Below are 18,204 nucleotides of genomic sequence, written 5' to 3' on the forward strand. Positions count from 1 at the left end.
GTCTAGCGCTGTGTTCCGCTGCTCCCGCTTCTCCAGAGGCTCGCGCCCTCGGGGTAAGTACCTCGCGCCTCGCGGAAAGGGAGAAAGAGGGTCTACTGAAGGAAGGGAGGAGGCGGATAGAGCTGGGAAAAAGGAAAAAACCGCCTTCGCAGAGCAAGGAACGCAATCAACGGGTTGGAATCTACAGAAGACACACCTCCATCCCTCACGCCCCTCGGGGCTGCGGAAGTACTCTGGAGACTCGAGCGGCACGGAGGCGACAGGTGGACTACCATTCCCAGAAGGCGGCGCAGCGCCGCGCCTACTGCTCCCGGCAGCACCTGCGCGTCAGGCTTTTTTCATTTTGCGGCCGCCTAGGGCGAAACTACAGTTCCCAGGAGGCCTCGCGCGAAGCGGCTTGGAAGTGGGCAGCCTGGAAGTCACTCGGGCCACTGGAGCTGGCGGCGTCTCCAGCAAGCGGCGCGGATTTGGACGCCGCGGTCGTGGGGCCCGCGGGGCGGGCAGCCGGGACACCCAGGTATGTGGCTCCGGGTGCAGGGTTGGCCTTGCGCTAGGGTAGCGGGGAATCGATGTCCAGTCGGACCCCGAGGGTCAGCGCGGGCGAGCTACTGGGCGGACGGCCGGGTGTGGGCACCGGCTGTTGGGGGGCGGCGGCGGCACTCTCGCCCTCCGGACCTGGCTGGGCGCGTGCCCGCATGCTTCAACTTTCCAGGCGAGCTACCCGGCGCCGTTGCGGGAAAGCATGGCATGAGAGTCGGGTAGCGGTGGGTTCGCTTACGGACTCTTGCCTCTCGGGAGGTGCGATCTAGGGAAACCGTGCCGAACCTCAGTTTCTCCTTTCAGTCAAACCGGGGTAGAATAGTGTCTGTCTTATGCTGGGAATTCTGTTGATATCCGATGAATAAAGCGTTTGGTACATAGAAGACACTTATTACTTGCTTGCTTTATTGTTTGCTCCGGAGAAATGGGATGAAGGTATTATCGACTGAATGTGGTAAGCTGAGGGTGAGCCACATGGTTAGCACTCGGTGCAAGGTGGCTGTTGTTAGGCGAAATTATTTTGCTAAGAGCTTCGGTTTTGGAGGCAGAGCCAGGTTCAAATTTAGGTTCTACCTTTTACCAGCTCTGTGACCTTGGGCGACAGACTTCACTGCTTTGTACCTTGGTTTTCTCTGTCTACAAAATGGGTATTTTTTTCATAGCAGCCACCTTATAGAGTCGTTTGGAGGATGCAGTGAGAATACCATTTGTGAAATGCTTAGAGCAGCAGCTGGCACATAGTCAGCATTTAATAAATGACCATTGATTCAGCGTTTTCCCGGTTTCTCCGAGACCCCCCGAGGGTGGGGCTCTGCCTGTAGTCTTGCTTTTCTAGTGGATCAGACATTTAACTGGTCTGGTTGACTTCCTCTCGTGCACCCTCAGGTTCCATCCGTGTAAAATGGGATAACGATATCAGCCTCAGAGGGTTGTAAGGATTTGCTGATACCATGTTCCCAGTCCAGAGCCATCTCTCACTAAGTAGCAGCTCTTATATATTATAATTGCTCTTCTTCCATGTGCTCCATCTGGCCCAGAGCTTGCCTAACTGTGGTGGGATGTGACATGACAGCCCTGAGCTCCCCCACATGTTCACTCCCAGCCTCAGTGTCCCATCTGTGAAATGATAGTCATAGGACACTTGTGCCAGGGTTGTTTCAATGATTCCAAAAGATAATTCATGTGTAGTGTTCAGCACAGGGCCAAGTGCATCCTAAGCACTTAATAAACATGCCTTGTTTTTCTTGATGGGCTTTTGCTGCTTATGTTTGTATTACAGTTCAGAGCAGGACAAGGTTAATGTCCCCTCGCCCCTAATTTTTATTCACCAAAGGTAAAATTGTGGAACATACTGCCATATAAGGGGCTGAGAAGAAATGGCACTGACTAGCTGCTATCAGCAGGCTACCTGCCCTCCCCCCAGCTCTCACACACTCCTGCCCCCAAATTGGCTTTTAAGTGTTGTACCACTGCTGCCCGCACTTGACTGTCTCAAAGCCCCATTAGCCCCCCGAGCCCCACCTCCACATGTGGGGCCTGTGCTCCTTGATGTCCTCTGCTAACTTGATGTCCCGTTGGGTGCCGTGAACTCAAAATGTTAAATCGAAGCTCGTTTTCCTCCCGGACCCAGTAGTCACCACCTCGGCAGATGGGCCAAGCTGGAAACCTGGGAGTCCTTCTTCTTCCCGAGGCTTCCCAGATGCAGTTGATTGGCAAGGAGGATGGTGCTGTCATTCCATAGCAACCATTTCTTTGGCCTGTCTTGGTCTCTTGTCTTGTGGGCCACTGAAAGTCCCCCTTGGCTACTGAAGGTGGCCTTTTCCAACATGGTTGAGTTGTTTCTTTCAAGTCACCAAGGATGAATGCATGTCAAACACTGTATCAGTAGGAACCAGAGAAGGCACTGCAGACGTGCCAGATGGCAGTGGCCACAAGTATGGAGTAAAAGCCCTGGCTGTAAGGGAGTCCATTTCTATCCTGGCTAAGCTCAGCTGAGTCGCTCACTTTCTTTCTGCAAAGTTACCCAGTGTCAGCGGGTTAGAATATCCTCTGTACAACAGGCCATCCGGAGTGTTTTGGGAGGCAGCACACGCACACTCAGGAAGAGGCTGGGCAGGGAGTATGTTAGCTCTCTGTTTAGGGTGAGTCTGTCATCAGATCTGTCATTGTAATTTTTTTTTTTTTTTTTAGAGATTTTATTTATATATTCTTGGCTGTGCTGGGTGTTCCTTGCTGCACGTGGGTTTTCTCTAGTTGCAGTGAGCAGGGCTCACCATTGTGGTGCACAGGCTTCTCTTTGCAGTGGCTTCTCCGGTTGCAGAGCACGGGTTCTCTGAGTAGTTGTGGCTCACGGGCTTAGGTGCTTCTCGGCATGTGGGATCTTCTCAGACCAGGGATCGAACCCGTGTCTCCTGGGTTGGCAGACGGATTCCTAACCCCTAGACGACCAGGGAAGCCCCTGTTAATTGTAGTTGCATTTGGTGATGGGAACCTGTGGTCTCAAATTTGTTTTAACCACTAAAATTACCTAAGTGTGTTATTATTTTTTTATTAATTGGTTGATTTTTTTTTTTTTTGGTTGAGCCATGTTGCTTGTTGGATCTTAGTTCCCTGACCAGGGATCGAACCTGGACTTCAGCAGTGAAAACTCCAAGTCTTAAGCACTGGACTGCCAAGGAATTCCCCCTAAGTGCTTTTTTGCATCTGAGGAAATAAAACAATGACTTTAAAACAAAAATCTTGGTCTTGATTGTTAGTGACAACAGCACGTGGGTTTTTAGCAGTCTGTGGTCAGAGTTAAACATGAGCCTGTTTTTCAGACATTGCAGTTGTTAGGCGGTAAATCAAAAATGGAATTTAGAATGTGCAGTGATTGGCGCCTTTTTTTTTTCCCTGTGAAAGTTATTTTGCTTATATTTCAAACTTCAGTTTAAAAAAATGACCCAGGTTATGATAAGAGCTTAACCTTGTTGTGTGTATAATTTCCCAAATCTAAATTAAATGTCTATATGTTTTGATAAAATAATTGAGCAGTCATTGCCTCTAAAGTAAAGGGTTTTTAGCAGTTAGAATGAGAGGCTATTAGGACCAGTTTGTGCATTTGTGCTTTCTTTAAGACACTGCCTCTATTTCTTAGGACTTCTGTGGTCATGGCCATAATTTGTGTGTGTGTATGCCTGAGGATTGGTTGAATTTGGCTTTTAAAAAGTCATGCAAAGAAATGCATACTCGTAGTAACCTGTCAAACATTACAGAGATAGGCAAAGGAAATAATAACTGCCACCCTCCATTCCAAAATCCCATCCCCCTAAGAAAACCATTTATTCAGACAGTGAGTGTAGTGTCAGGCTTTGGAGATGTCAGAGAACAAATTAGATTCATTACCTTTGGAAATGTGGGGGTGGATGCTCTCACCTTTTTCTGTGCTCGTTTGGATGTATGTATGTGTATAGTGGGGCATCATCCCTGGTGGCTCAGACAGTAAATAATCTGTCTGCAATGCAAGAGACCCAGGTCTGATCCACTGGAGAAGGGAATGGCAACCCACTCCAGTATTCTTGCCTGGAGAATCCCATGGACAGAGGAGCCTGGTGGGCTATAGTCCATGGGATTGAAAAAGAGTCAGACACTACTAATTGACTAAATAGCAGCAATGCAGATATCGACTGTTTTCTTTCTTCTCCCTCACCATTCCCCAGAAAAGGAGGGATCAAGTCATACATGTTTGTAACTCAATTTTTAAAAATATTTGATAGTGCATATCTCTTCAAGTCATTACATACAGATCTGACATTCTTTTTAACAGCTAGACCCACGTTCTTCAGTGTGGAGAGGCGGTGCTCCACACTGCCATTTCCCTATTACTGGACATTAAAGTTCTTTCTGGAATTTCTTTTTTAAAATTTATATGGTGGGCACCAGGTCTTAGTTGCAGCATGTAAGATCTTTAGTTGTAGCATGTGAGATTTAGTTCCCTGACCAGGGATCGAACCTGGGCCCCCTGGATTGGGAGCGTGGAGTCTTAGTCCCTGGATCACCAGGGAAGTTCCTCTAGGTTTTCTATTGTACCTGCAAACACACGTCCAGTAAGCATTCTGAAACATAGGCAGTACAGCATAGTGGCTGAAAGCATAAATTCTGGACAGCGAATAAGAGAGACAAGGTCCTTGCTCTCCTAGGGTTTACATTCTAGCTGAGGGGACACGCAGTAAACAAGGTAATCTCAGGTGGTTTTAATTTCAGATGGAGGCAATAACAGTGTGAGGGGATGGAGTAGACGTGATGGGGAAGGGCTGGTTCCTTTCGCTTGTATGACCTCAGAAGGCCTGCTGCTGCTGCTGCTTCTGCTAAGTCGCTTCAGTCGTGTCTGACTCTGTGTGACCCCATAGACGGCAGCCCACCAGGCTCCCCCGTCCCTGGGATTCTCCAGGCAAGAGTACTGGAGTGGGGTGCCATCGCCTTCTCGGAGAAGGCCTCCTAGGCCTCACTGAAGGGGAGTCATGTGAGCTGAGACCTGAATGAGCAAGAGGCACCAGCTGTGCCGAGAGCTGGGGGAAGACCATTCCAGGCCGAGGGAACAGGAAATGCAAAGGCCCAGATGTGGGGATGTATTTGCTACAAAAACAGTATCATTGAAACTGGACAAGGGTGAATTCCCACTGTTCAGGCTCATGCTACTTTAATTTTTGTAAAATAATAATAATGATAATAGCAGCTGACATTTCCTGGTACTTTACTCTGTACTCGGTGCTCTTCTAGGCATTTTGCACTTTTCCTCAATTAATCCTTACTCTAGAAGAAGGGGACAACAGAGGATGAGATGCTTGGATGGCATCACCGACTCAATGGACATGAGTTTGAGCAAGCTTCAGGAGTTGGTGATGGACAGGGAAGCCTGGTGTGCTGCAGTGCATGGGGTCGCAAAGAGTCAGACATGACTGAGCAACTGAACTGAACTGAATCCTCACAAGAATCCAGTGAAGTAGATAAATGTATGGAACTCATTACCGACAAGGATGCTGACTCCAGGGCCCCAGGTCTTGGCTCATATGCTACACCCCTCTCTTCCCAGGCCCCCTTGACCAGGCTGAGGCACGTTTAAGTGGGTGCAGCGTTTCCTTTCCACGTTGTTTAACATGCCGAGCTCTGCGGACTATATTTAGTACCTCATTCACGTGGCCCCGGGAGTGGTCTGGGGATGTGGCGTCGTCTCCACAGTAAGACACGACAAGGTCAGTTTCTGTGGGGATGTTTAGTTGGTTGGTTGGTGGTTACTTCAAAACTAAAGGCCCTTCAGCAAAGCATGTCCTCAAATAAAACAAGATTGGCGGTGTGGCCACCACACCAGATGCAAGTTAGCAAGAAATGAGGTGTGGTGTTGAAGGATCGCAAACAAGGAGGTGTCCCATTGAGCTTTCAAGGGGTGAGCTTTGCAAGAGGACTTGGACCAGCTGGGGAAAGAGTGTTTCTAAGCACTGAACTAGTATTATGGACTGTTAAAGTTTTAAGATACCGTCCAGTTGTTAAAGTGCTGATGCCTGGCCCAAGTAGGGGCTCCAGGATCCTGTTCCAGCCACCATGACTGTGTCCATTTTGATCTGGTGTAGCTTGGACCTTAAGAGTTGTTCAATATTTTGAATGAAGGGCAGGCCTGGTTAGATGTGAAGATGGTGGGGGTTGCTTTTAAGACCAGGAAAAGTGTGGAGAGCATCTTTCATCCAGCCATCTACGAAGCATGTGTTTCTGCCCAGCCTGGGTGCCAGGCGCCGTATGTTAGACACATGGCAGTATGAAGTCACATAGGAAGACTCTGGTTCTCCAGGGTTTGCACCAGTACTGTTCGTTAGAAATATAACTCGAGCCACCAATGTGGACCATATATGTCATTGAAGATCTTACAGGGATCACTTTTAGAAAAGTAAAAAGAAATAGGAAATGGACTTTAATAATAAATTTTATTTGGTCCAAAGCATATCATTTCAATATGTAGCCAGTATAAAATTATTGAGATATATTACATCCTTTTTTTCTCACACTTCCTTCAAAGTACCATGTGAAATCTACTCCTTCAGCCATCTCCATTTGCACCAACCACGTTTCAGGTGCCCAGGAGCCACATGTATTGGACAGAGTGGGCCTCAGGTGTGAGACTCAAGTGTAGGTCAAGATTCACAGTGATGGGTCGAAGATGCCGTCCCTGTTTTATCTTGGTGAATAAGGGCAGGTGAGTGATGAAAAGCATGCTGATCAGAGGCAGGCCTAGCTAAACTCACAGCTGTCATCCTTCAGAGGCACCTTCTGGGCCTGGTGTGGTGCTTGGCGCATGTGACCTGTGTTCTGAGGTGGCCGGGACTCTGATCATCCCCACTAAACAGATGAAGAAGGTGAGGCCTGGCAGCACGAGGCCACTTGCTCACAGTTAGCAAGTGATGAGGGCAGAATTTGAACTCAGGTACAGAGACCATACTCTTAAATCTCTGTTGTGTCTGTGTTGTGTTAGTGTTTGAGGGAGGGTGGGGTCTGAGCTTTGAGCCACAAAAATGCCATAGGAAGGACTCATCACACAAAACAGACTCCCAGTGTTCATCAGCCTCAGTCCTCGGGTTTCTGTTGGTGCTGTAGTGCTGGTTTAGACCTGAGAGGTTGGCTGACCCCACTCCTTACATTGAGCCCCAGGTTTGGTGGGAATGGATCTTTACTTCCCAGGAAGGGGAAGGGTCTTTGGGGACTGAGGACAGTGGGCAGGATGAGTGAAGGAAATGAGAAAAGGACCCAGCCTATTGAAAGTCCATTCTAAGCAGCTTCTGTGGGCATGAAGCCTCTCTTCTTTTTTGAAAATATTTATTTATTTATTTATGTATCTGGCTGCATCAGATCTTAGTTGCTTCATGAGGGGGTCCTCCTCCGTTGCGGAATACGGGCTTAGTTGCCCCACAGCAGGTGGGGTCTTAGTTCCCCAACTGGGGATCGAGCCCGCATTCCCTGCACTGCAAGGCGGATTCTTAACCACTGGACCACAAGGAGAGTTCCCGAAGCCTCTTTTCTCTTTCATCTGCCTCCTCTCTCTGTCCCTCTTGACTGTGGCCTCCTGAGGGAGCTTCATGGCCTTTTCCTGTGAGCTCAGTGACAGCCGAGTTTACCCACTGTGTGAGAATTGCCCTTGCCTGATCCAGAGGCATTGCTGGGTGGGGGTTAGTGGGAAGGGGACTCTCATCTACGGGAGTCATTATTCTAGAACTTCAGTTACTCCTTTGGTTCAGGATTCCCCTTCTCAGAACAAGGAGTATCTGGACCTTGTACCCAAACAAGGCAGGTGCTGGAGATTCCAAGTCTGTTCACGTGCCCAGATGACCTGTGCAAGCCCCAGTGGTGATTCCTGAGCGCTTTCACCTCTTCAGCTCTCTTACCTCCTCCTGCTGGACAGTGCCTGGCCGGTTAAAGATGCTCAGTGTGTGTTTGTCGGCTGAATTGCTGATACGAGCCGAGGTTTCCTGAGCTCTTACTGTGTACAAGTCTCTGCTCTGGGTGCTTTTCATGTAATATCTCATTTAATCCTCAGAACTCCATGGTGTAGGTATTCTTATCATTCACATTTCTTACGTAAATAGACTCAGGTCCTGAGAAGTGCAAATCACAAAGCTGGTGAGTATCAAAGTCAGGATTCAAACCCAAGCCAGTCAAGTCCAGGCTCTTTTTTTTTTAAGTTTCATTTATCTGTTTTTGTTCTTGTCTGCGCTGAGTCTTCATTGCTGCATGCAGGCTTTCTCTAGCTGTGGCATCTGGGGGGTACTGGCTGTGTGGTGGCTTTTCTTGCTGGGGGCGCAGGCTCTAGGGCACAGGTGTCAGTAGTCGTGGCTCATGGGTCTTAGTTGCTCTGTGGCATGGGGTATCTTCCTGGACCAGGATTGAACCTGTGTTCCCTGCGTTGGCAGGCAGATCCTGTACCACTGGTCTACCAGGGAAGTCCCTAGGTCCAGGCTCTTAAACGCCCCGTCTGCAGTCTGTCCGTGGATGGCAGGTGGCCGAATGGGGTCGGGAAGCAGGGCCACACTGACGAGTGCGGTCGCCCCACTCCACACGTGATCTCTGAGCTGGTCTAGGGTAGTCCTGCAGCAGGTCCCAGGCCCCTTTGGGCCTGGACACTTGACCATCACTCTGGGCATGAGGTTTTTCTCTGATTGTGGACTTGAGAGACTTTTCCCTTGTGGTCCAGTGGCTAAGACTCTGTGCTCTCAATGCAGGGGGCCTGGGTTCGATCCCTAGTCAGGAAACTAGATCCCACATGCCACAATAAGACCTAGGGAGTCAAATAAATAAGTACAAATACATATTTTTAAAAAATCAACCAAAAATAACAAAAATGCACTGGATGTTTGACATTATTAAGGAATTCTAGTTAATTTTTGAAGCTGTGATAATGATACTGTGGTTCTGCTCAAGAAAAGGTCCTTATTTTGAAGAGTTACAGTCTGAAATCCCCATGAACTGTTAAGATATCTGAGATTTGCTTCAGATTAATATGGATGGGCGGGGAGGCGAGGGGGCCAAGTGTATGGGCGAGGAAAGACAGGAAGTGAGATTGGCCAGGAGGCAGTGCTACTAAAGCTGGCTGGAGGGCGTTCTTACGCTCTGCTTTTCACCTTTGTGTGTTTGCACCGCGAACACCTCACCACGGAAAGTTAGAAGCAAATATAACAAATATCACTCGGTGTTGGTGTGTTTCAAACTCGAGTGTAGTGTGGAGGGATTCCTTGCCTCTGCCCAGTCCACTTACATAATACAAGTGGTCTTTTTTTTTTTTTTTATCTTTTCATCCTACGAGTCAATCTTTGGCTCCATCGGCCACATGCTCCCCCGACTGCTCTGAGCACCATGGCGCTGGTTCTCTGAGTCAGCTCACAGAGGTCCCTCTTCCCCAGGTCTGGTTCTCTCCAGCATCTGAGCGTGGGGCCCCTCCCACATTTTTTCCAAAGACGAGTTCCAGCAGGAGGCCTCAGATCCTCCCCGCATCCTCCCCTCAGGACAGACGTGCACAGCTCCTTCCTCTGATGTGTCTCTGTCAGCCGCCCCCCCCCCCCACCCAACCCTGCACGGAACCACAATCCAGCATTTGGTTTTGCCTCCAGCGCTGCTGCGGGAGGCAGGGAAAGTGCCCCCTTTCAGTCCTGACTTTTGACAAAGCTGCAAGATGCAGCATGTGATGGTGCCATGGACCTGATGATATTTCTCATCAAGCCAGCAGATAAAACTCCTTTAGAACAAACATGCACAACACTCCCTGCCCGCCCACCGCCCGCCCCTTCACATCAAGCAGAGAGGCTCTGTTGCATTTGTTCTTTAGGGGTCTCTAACTGAACAGAGAGTCAGCACGGGGCAGAACTCCGTGTGTGAAAGTGGCGGGAAAAGTGGGCACCCTCGTTTGGGGGTTTCTGCTTGTGGTTTGGTTGCCAGGGAGGGGTAGAGATGTGTGATGTGAAGAGGAACTCGGGTCTAGCCTTGCTCGTGGCTGGTGCCATTGGTTCTGGTGATGGGCTCTTTCTCTGTATCATGCTCTTGGTTTGCAGGGAGGAAGGCAGGCCAGGTCCTGGAACCAGCCCCCCAACCCCTGCCTCCTGCAGGCATTGCCACCTCTCCCCGCACAGCAGTTCTGTTCTTTCCTGTTCCTTTGCAGGCTCTGAAGCACGTCTAGCATGGAGAGCACATTAGGATCACTGTCACCAGTTTAGGCAGCCTGCTTTTTCCGGGGTTCCCAGTGTAGACCTATATGTGTTGAATCTGAAGGTGGCAGACCCCAAACACTGATACTGATTTTTTTTTAATATTCATGTATTTATTTGGCTGCGCCAGTTCTTGGTTGTGGCACGCAAGATGCTTTGATCTTTGTTGCAGCATGTAAACTCTTAGTTGTGGCACATAGGATCTAGTTCCCTGACCAGGGATTGAACCTGGGCCCCTTGCATTGGAAGCGCAGGGTTTGAGCCACTGGACCACCAGGGAAGTCCCCTGATTATGATTCTTAAACTTACTCATTCAACAGATATTCATCCAGCTGAATGCGCTTCCAGGTACTAGGTTTATGCTGCTGCTGCTGCTAAGTTGCGTCAGTCATGTCCGACTCTGTGCGACCCCATAGACGGCAGCCCAACAGGCTCCCCCATCCCTGGGATTCTCCAGGCAAGAATACTGGAGTGGGTTGCCATTTCCTTCTCCAGTGCATGAAAGTGAAAAGTGAAAGTGAAGTCGCTCAGTCGTGTCTGACTCTTAGCGACCCCATGGACTGAAGCCCACCAGGCTCCTCCATCCATGGGATTTTCCAGGCAAGAGTACTGGAGTGGGGTGCCATTGTCTTCTCCATAGCACTGAGCAAAGCAGACAAGGGTTCTCCCCTTCTAGGGCTCTCATTCAAGCTGGGATTCAAACAATCAACAGATAAATAAGACGTATACTGTGTTAGGGCGCTTCCCAGGTGGCACTAGTGGTAAAGACTGCCTACCAATGCAGTCTTTACCACTAGTGCCTTCACTAATGCAGGAGATGTAAGAGACCTGAGTTAGATCGCTGGGTCAGGAAGATCCCCTGGAGGAGGGCATGGCAGCCACTCCAGTATTCATGCCTGGAGAATCCCATGGACAGAGGAGTCTGGTGGGCTGCATTCCATAGGGTCGCAAAGAGTTGAAGTGATTTAGCATGCACACATACTGTGTTTGATGGTAATAAGTTCTGAGTGGAAGAGATTAAGAAAGGGGATGTGAGATATTAGGGTGGAGGATGTTGACAGTTTAGATAGGGTGCCAAGGGATGGCCTCCCTGGGAGTGACTTGAGATCAGGCCTGAAGGATGCGAGGCAGTGTGAGCAGTAGGGGTTTCTTGGCAGAGGAAGCAGCCAATGCAAAGGCCCTGAGACAGCGGCTGGAGCAGAGTGGAAGGGGGAGTGAGTGGGAGGGCACAAGGGCGCAGGAGTTTGAAGATCTCTTGGCATCTAGTGCAGCCTCGTCTTTTCTCTGAGATGGGACCATATTGCAGGGCGTGTTGAGTTATTAAATTCCATTAAGGGACTTCCCTGGGGGTCCAGGGTTTAAGAATCCGCCTTGCAATTCAGGGGATGCAGGTTCGATCCTTGGCCAGGGAACTAAGATCCCGCATGCTGCAACTAAGACCTGATACAGCGAAGTAAATACATAAATAAATATTTTTAAACATTTCATTAAGTTTTTATTAGTGGCCACATGTGCATGGAACCAAAGGAACAAAAATAGAGCACCCGGTTCCCTTCCACAGAGGCCACCACCATCCCTGTTTCTTGTTGGTGACCAGTTCCTTGGCACTGCATTATTTGAGTCATTTCCTGGCCTACATTTGATTGAACCATATGAAACTGCCTTTTTTGTGGGTCAGAAAGAATGGGTGAATGTTGACAGTTTTGGGAGCTTCAGCCTAACAGCTTCCTTTCCAGGGCCCAAGGAACTTGACCCATCCTTTCTTTGGGGCTTCCCTGGTAGTTCAGACAGTAAAGAAAATACCTGCAATGCGGGAGACCTGGGTTCGATCCCTGGATTGGGAAGATCCCCTGGAGAAAGGAGTGGCTCCCCACTCCAGTATTCTTGCCTGGAGAATCCCATAGACAGAGGAGCCTGGTGGGCTACAGTCCATGGGGTCGCAAAGAGTAGTACACGATGAACACTTTCTTGCCTCAGGGATTGGTGGTCAGAGGTCAGGACCCCCTTTCTGCACCCGCACATCTCTTTCATTGACTGGCCCAACAGTGTCCGTGACACCAGTGTGTGTAAGCCCCCTGCTCACTCATAGCCCCATACCCATCTTGCTGTTAAGCCTGACAAGATGCTGCCTCTTCCTCCTAGGACAGTACCTGGGGGTGGCATTAGTCATTCTTTGGCTTTCTGCATCTTGGTGCCACCAGTTTTGAAATCACAGATAACTTGCAGAGGGAAGGGCACCCCTGGACTCTTGCCAGGTGTTTGGCATGACTCACATGGCGGGACTGGATCAGTAACTGGGCAGAGTAGGTGGTAGAGAACCAGCCCAGAGTGTCCAGGAGGAGGTACTGGGACTGTGTAGGCTCAGGCTGTGGGGGGAGGGCTAAAGAGCGATGGTCTGGACTTGGGAGAAAGGCCTTCCCTCTCCTCTGGTGTGTCCCCTCCAGAGAGTCACACATCCTGAACCCCAGGGCCCTGGGCTGGATCTTGCTTTGGGGGAATTCAGCCAGAAAATCATTTCAGTTGGTTTGCCTTTGGCTGCCAACAATAGTGTTAGCAACAGCAGCAGCAAATTTTTTTTTTTTTGGGGGGGCCGTACCACATGGTGTGTGGAACTTCCCTGACCAGGGATCGAACCTGCACTCCCTGCAGTGGAAGGGCAGAGTCTTAACCCCTGGGCCATCAGGGACATGCCAGCAAATAGATAATTTATAGTGTCTGCTAGGTGCTAGGTAGGCACTATGCTAGGTGCTTCCCACAAAGTGACTCATTTAAAGCTCCCAACAACCCTGTAAGTACCCTTATTATTCCCCTTTTGCAGATGAGACCAACTAAATTTAAATAACCTGCCCAATAGCTAGAAAATGGTGGTGACACGATTTGGATCCTGGCAACCTGGCTCCAGAGGCCACATTCTGAACTCTTAATCGCTGTGCTCCTGCAGTGGTTCTCAAACCCGAGCAGGCACTGGCGTCCCCCAGAGGGCTGCTTAAAACACAAGTTGCTGGGCCCCACCCAGAGTTTCCGATTCAGTAGGTCTGGCTTGAGAATATACATTTCTAACAAGTTCCCAGGGGATACTGCTGCTCCTGGGCCTGGGAGCACATTTTTGAGAACCACTGACCTGACCTACTATAATAGGAAGTTCAAGTGAAATTGGCCCCAAGTCAGGAGATTGATGATCGGTATCAAAGAAGCCCACAGATAGGCAACACCAGGGTAGAATAATTAAGCCTGTAAGGAGACCAGCCCTCTCCACTATACTTGGTGTGTCTCCTGTGTCCTCAGGCTCCCCTCATGACCACAGGATGACTGTCACAGCTCCAGTCATCATTCCCTGACGAGGCGATATCCAGCAGCAGAAATATCCAGCCTCTGGAGGCTATATCCAGAGCATCTCTTAGGAGTGTGGAAACTCTTCCTAAAAGCCCCGCCTCCCAGATTCCCCTCATATCTCATTGGCCAGCATTGTGATACCTGACCATGCCTGGGCAAATCACAGGCAAGAGCCAATCAGGATTTATTGTCAGGGCTGGGGCTAGAAGCCTCTTCACCTGAAGCGCAGGACTATGTAGTGCGGCTACAGGAATAAACCCGTAGTACTGTTTAGGAAAACACTGGGAGAGGGGGGTGGATATTGGGTGGGCAGACAGTTGGATCTGCTGCAGAAGTTAGGGAAACAAGATGAAAGCCTAGTACCTATCCATTTTTGTGTCACTGTCCTTACCAACAATGTCCTTCCTTTTGTAATTACCTGAATCAGGACATGGCTTTTTAATTCTCTAATCATTTCCACCTTTAAGAATGTGTGCACAGAGTCCCTGTATCATCAGATCAGATCAAATCAGTCGCTCAGTCATTTCCGACTCTTTTCGACCCTGTATCATAGGAGCTCTCAATCCTGTCAGGAAACCAAGTATTTCATCTGAACACTCAGGGAAACCCAGCTGGGGGATGAGGCAGCAGTCTGAGGGGCGGTGTCGGTGGTCCGTGAGCCCACTCACTATGCTCAGCAACTTGGGGCTGGCTCCTCTCTCTGCTTCTGACCAGTTTTCCTATTCAAGGTGGTCCTTGCAGAGGCTGTTTCCCCCTTTGAGGACTGCCTTGTAGGGTGGTTGTGAGGAAGAAAGGAGAGGATGCAGGGAATTTCCTGGCAGTCCGGTGGTTAGGATTCTACACTTTCACTGCCAGAGCTCAAGTTTAATTCCTGGTGAAGGAACTAGGATTCCACAAGCTGGCTTAGTGGAAAAAAAAGGAGAGGATGCAGGTCAAGTGCTTACCCCCAGGAGCTAGCTCATGGTAAGTGCTCAATAATGTGGCCCCTGCTGTTAACATATTTAATTTGACTTACTAATTGACTAGGGCCTCTCTGGTGTTTCAAGGGTAAAGAATCTGCCTGCAATGCAGGAGACATGGGTTCAATCCCTGGGTCAGGAAGATCCCCTCTAGAAGGAAACGGCAACCCACTCCAGTATGGAAAAATTTTCCAGTCTGGAAAATCCCATGGACAGAGGAGCCTGGTGGGCTATAGTCTATGGGATCACAAAGAGTTGGATACGACTTAGGGACTAAACAACAATTAATTGAATGGTTATCATTTAATAATCCCACCCTTTCCTCCCAACAACACATGAAAGTGACCATTCATTTTGCAGACTGACATTTCCTGTGGGTGCCCGTTGCTGCTGTTTATGGACCCAGCATAAAGCTGTTGCCCTGTAGATCTGCCAAGGGACTGAGGAACGAAAAGCGGGATGTGGAGCCACACCCCACTTGGGCACAAGTCCTGGGTCCGTCTCGGGCTCCCATGTGACCTTGGGCAAGCCACTAGCCTTGCAGTACCTTGGTTTCCATATCTTTAAGGTGGTAATGAAACCATGTAACTCAGATTGAGATTTGAATCGGTGAGCCCAGACTCGAACCCAGCCAGAAGCCAGATGGGGACTTGAATCCACGGTCTTTTAACTGAGATCCCACACCTGGTCTCAGGGCTTAATAAAGCTCAGGTTCTTGATGTCTCCTTGCAGAAAGGATTCAGTGAAAGACAAAGTGATGGCTAAGAAGTTGATTTATTTAGAGAGAAATACACTCCACAGACAGAGTGTGGGCCATCTCAGAAGGGGAGAGTGGCCTTGAAATACCGTGTGGTTAGTTTTCATAGGCTGAGTCATTTCATAGGCTAATGAGTGGGGAGATTATTCCAACTATTTTGGGGAAGGGGGCGAGATTTCCAGGAATTGGGCCGCTGCCCAGTTTGTGGTCTTTGATGATTGGCCTCAAAACTGTCACGGTACCTGTGAGTGTCATTTGTCTTATGCCTGTGTTTCAGTGAGCATATACTGAGGCTCAGGGTCTAGTGGAAGCTGACTTGTCCACCATCTTGGACTTAGTTGGTTCTAATCAGTTTATGTCGTGTCCTCGGGCTGTGTCATTCTTACAAAGTCTGTGCCCTGTCACCTTCCCTGTGAGGTTGATGGGAGAATTGCATTCAAGCACCCAAAGCATTTTGAGCACTGCAGCCCCTGGCCCACAGTGAGCACTCAGTATATCTGCTGTTCTTTGAATATTTGTGCCAGTTTATTCACAGGGCTGGCTTACTCCTTGGAAGAAAAGTTATGACCAACCTAGACAGCATATTAAAAAGCAGAGACATTACTTTGTCAACAAAGGTCCGTCTAGTCAAGGCTATGCTTTTTCCAGTAGTCATGTATGGATGTGAGAGTTGGACTATAAAGAAAGCTGAGCACTGAAGAATTGATGCCTTTGAATTGTGGTGTTGGAGAAGACTCTTGTGAGTCCCTTGGACTGCAAGGAGATCCAACCAGTCCATCCTAAAGGAGATCAGTCCTGGGAGTTCATTGGAAGGACTGATGTTGAAGCTGAAACTCCAATACTTTGGCCACCTGACTCGAAGAGCTGACTCATTTGAGAAGACCCTGATGCTGGGAAAGATTGAGGGCGGAAGGAGAAGGGGGCAACAGAGGATGAGATGGTTGGATGGCATCACCGACTCAATGGACATGGGTTTGGGTGGACTCTGGCAGTTGGTGATGGATAGGGAGGCCTGGCGTGCTGCAGTTCATGGGATCGTAAAGAGTCAGACATGACTGAGCAACTGAACTGAACTGATTCACAGTTCAGTTGACTTCCCTGGTGGCTCAGTGGTAAAGAATCTGCCTGCCAATGCAGGAGTCACAGGAGATGGGGGTTCGATCCCTGGGTCGGGAAGATCCCCTGGAGAAGGAAATGGCAACCCACACCAGTATTCTTGCCTGGAAAAATCCCACAGAGGAGCCTGGTGGACTGCAGTCCATCGGACTGTAGAGTCAAACTCAACTTAGCAACTAAACAAATAAGCTCCTTGAGGGCAGGGTCTGTGTGTTTTTTGTTGAAACCACTATGTCCGGAGTAGATGGGTTATATATTTCTTTTGTGGATGAAAACAAGGGCAGTAAGCCATCCTTCTTTAGTTTTCCCTTCAGCTGCCCAGAATTTAAACTCGGTGACTGTAATAACCTCCTGTTTTGAACCTGATTGAATCTGGGGGCAGCATGTGATGACTGCAGCTGGTGGTTATTGAGCGTTTTGTGCCTTAGGGCTAAATGCTCTCTGTAAGCCCTGACTCTTCACACTCACCCCATTTTACCATTGAGGAACCTGAAGCCCAGTTGAGGGTGGGGCACCTGTCTTTCCTCTTGAGGAGGTCCAGTGCCAAGGTTAACAACTGGAAACCCAAGAGTTGCTCTTCTTGGCTTAACTCTGCGCCACCACTTTCTTGCTGTGTGACCTTTCTCCTGTGACATCTCTGTTCTTGAACTTTCTCATATGTAAAGTAGGAATGCTAATCGTGCTTACTTAGGACGGCTGTGAAGGCTGGGGGAGGGGGGAGATAATTCACATCACGTGAAGTGCAGAGTGAGGAGGGGGGCGTTCTGGGGCTGTTATTGTTGGGCACACCCGCTCCTCGGTGCTTCCCAGGCTGGCCGGAGGAGTCCGGTGGCCGCGCTTAATCATTAAGCCGCGCTGCTTCGGCGAGCCGGCTCCCCGTCCGCCCAGCGAAAAGAAGCCCGTCTTTGGATCGTGCGGTTGTGAATGAAGCCAGCAGGGGAGGCCGTGGGCGCCGATCCAGCCCTGGATCGGTCAGCGAACAGGTGGAGCGTTCCTGGATCCGAGGTCACCGGCCAGCCGCCTTTGTTACCTTGAACTTTCACTCAAGCCCATTCAGGCTCCTCAGACCACGTGTCTGATGAGTAAGGAATCCTTTTATTTCCCTCCCCCGAAGGGACCGCTGGCAGAACAGCCCGCCTTGGGGACGCGCGCCTGCCTGTTCGCGAGACCACCTGCTGTCGGGGGAACTCCGGTGGCCGGCGGGTCTTTGCTGCGGCTGTTGCTGAATAAGTCGCTGTGAGGAGCTGGCACGGCAGGTTCCCGCTTCCGCATTCCAGACACCCACCGCGGGCGCGGGAGGCACCGCCCACCACGGGAGGGCGAGGGCGGCCGCGAGCGCGGGCAGGCAGGTGGCCTTGGCCCGGCCCGGACCCAGGACGGCATTCGAGAGCCTGGAGCTCCCCTCCGCTTCACCTGCAGACTTTGTGATCCCGGCCGGGCTCCGGTCGTCTTTCAGGTGAGCGGTGTCGGTTAAGTTTGGTAGGGACTTGCAGAGAAAGTGAACAGCGTGTTTCCTTCTTTTCGGGCATGAGACTGGTGGTTTTGTTTTCTTTTTTTTTTTTCCCTCTCCACTCCCATGAAATGTTTACCTGTCTGCTGCTAACTGTGAAGAAAGGGTGGGCGGAGTGTTGAGGGAGTGTGAAGGAAATGGAGGAGATTTCTCCTCGGAGAAGGCATGGGTGAATGCTGAACTCCCAGGGGGATGCCAACTTCTGTACCAGTGGGGCATCCTAGCCTGGTCCAGATGAAGCTGTGTGGTCTCAGGCGAGTTCCTTTCCGTCTC

The 18,204-nt window shown here is 49.8% G+C and overlaps 1 protein-coding gene across 4 annotated transcripts in view; it reads left to right on the forward strand.

Moving 5' to 3' along the window:
- Positions 1-389: 389 nt before the first annotated feature.
- The window catches only part of SIPA1L3 (signal induced proliferation associated 1 like 3), a 253,122-nt gene continuing 235,307 nt past the window's right edge, over positions 390-18,204 (forward strand). For 3 of the 4 annotated variants that reach the window (XM_024979040.2, XM_024979044.2, XM_059877520.1), the window contains exon 1: positions 390-517. The gene's annotated coding sequence lies outside the window, so the exon portion shown is untranslated. Of the gene's footprint in view, positions 518-17,535; positions 17,878-18,204 lie in introns of all 4 variants that reach the window. The other variant, XM_024979038.2, reaches the window with a different exon arrangement.

The sequence above is a fragment of the Bos taurus genome, chromosome 18, assembly GCF_002263795.3.
Source record: "Bos taurus isolate L1 Dominette 01449 registration number 42190680 breed Hereford chromosome 18, ARS-UCD2.0, whole genome shotgun sequence".
In the NCBI taxonomy this organism is placed as follows: domain Eukaryota; kingdom Metazoa; phylum Chordata; class Mammalia; order Artiodactyla; family Bovidae; genus Bos; species Bos taurus.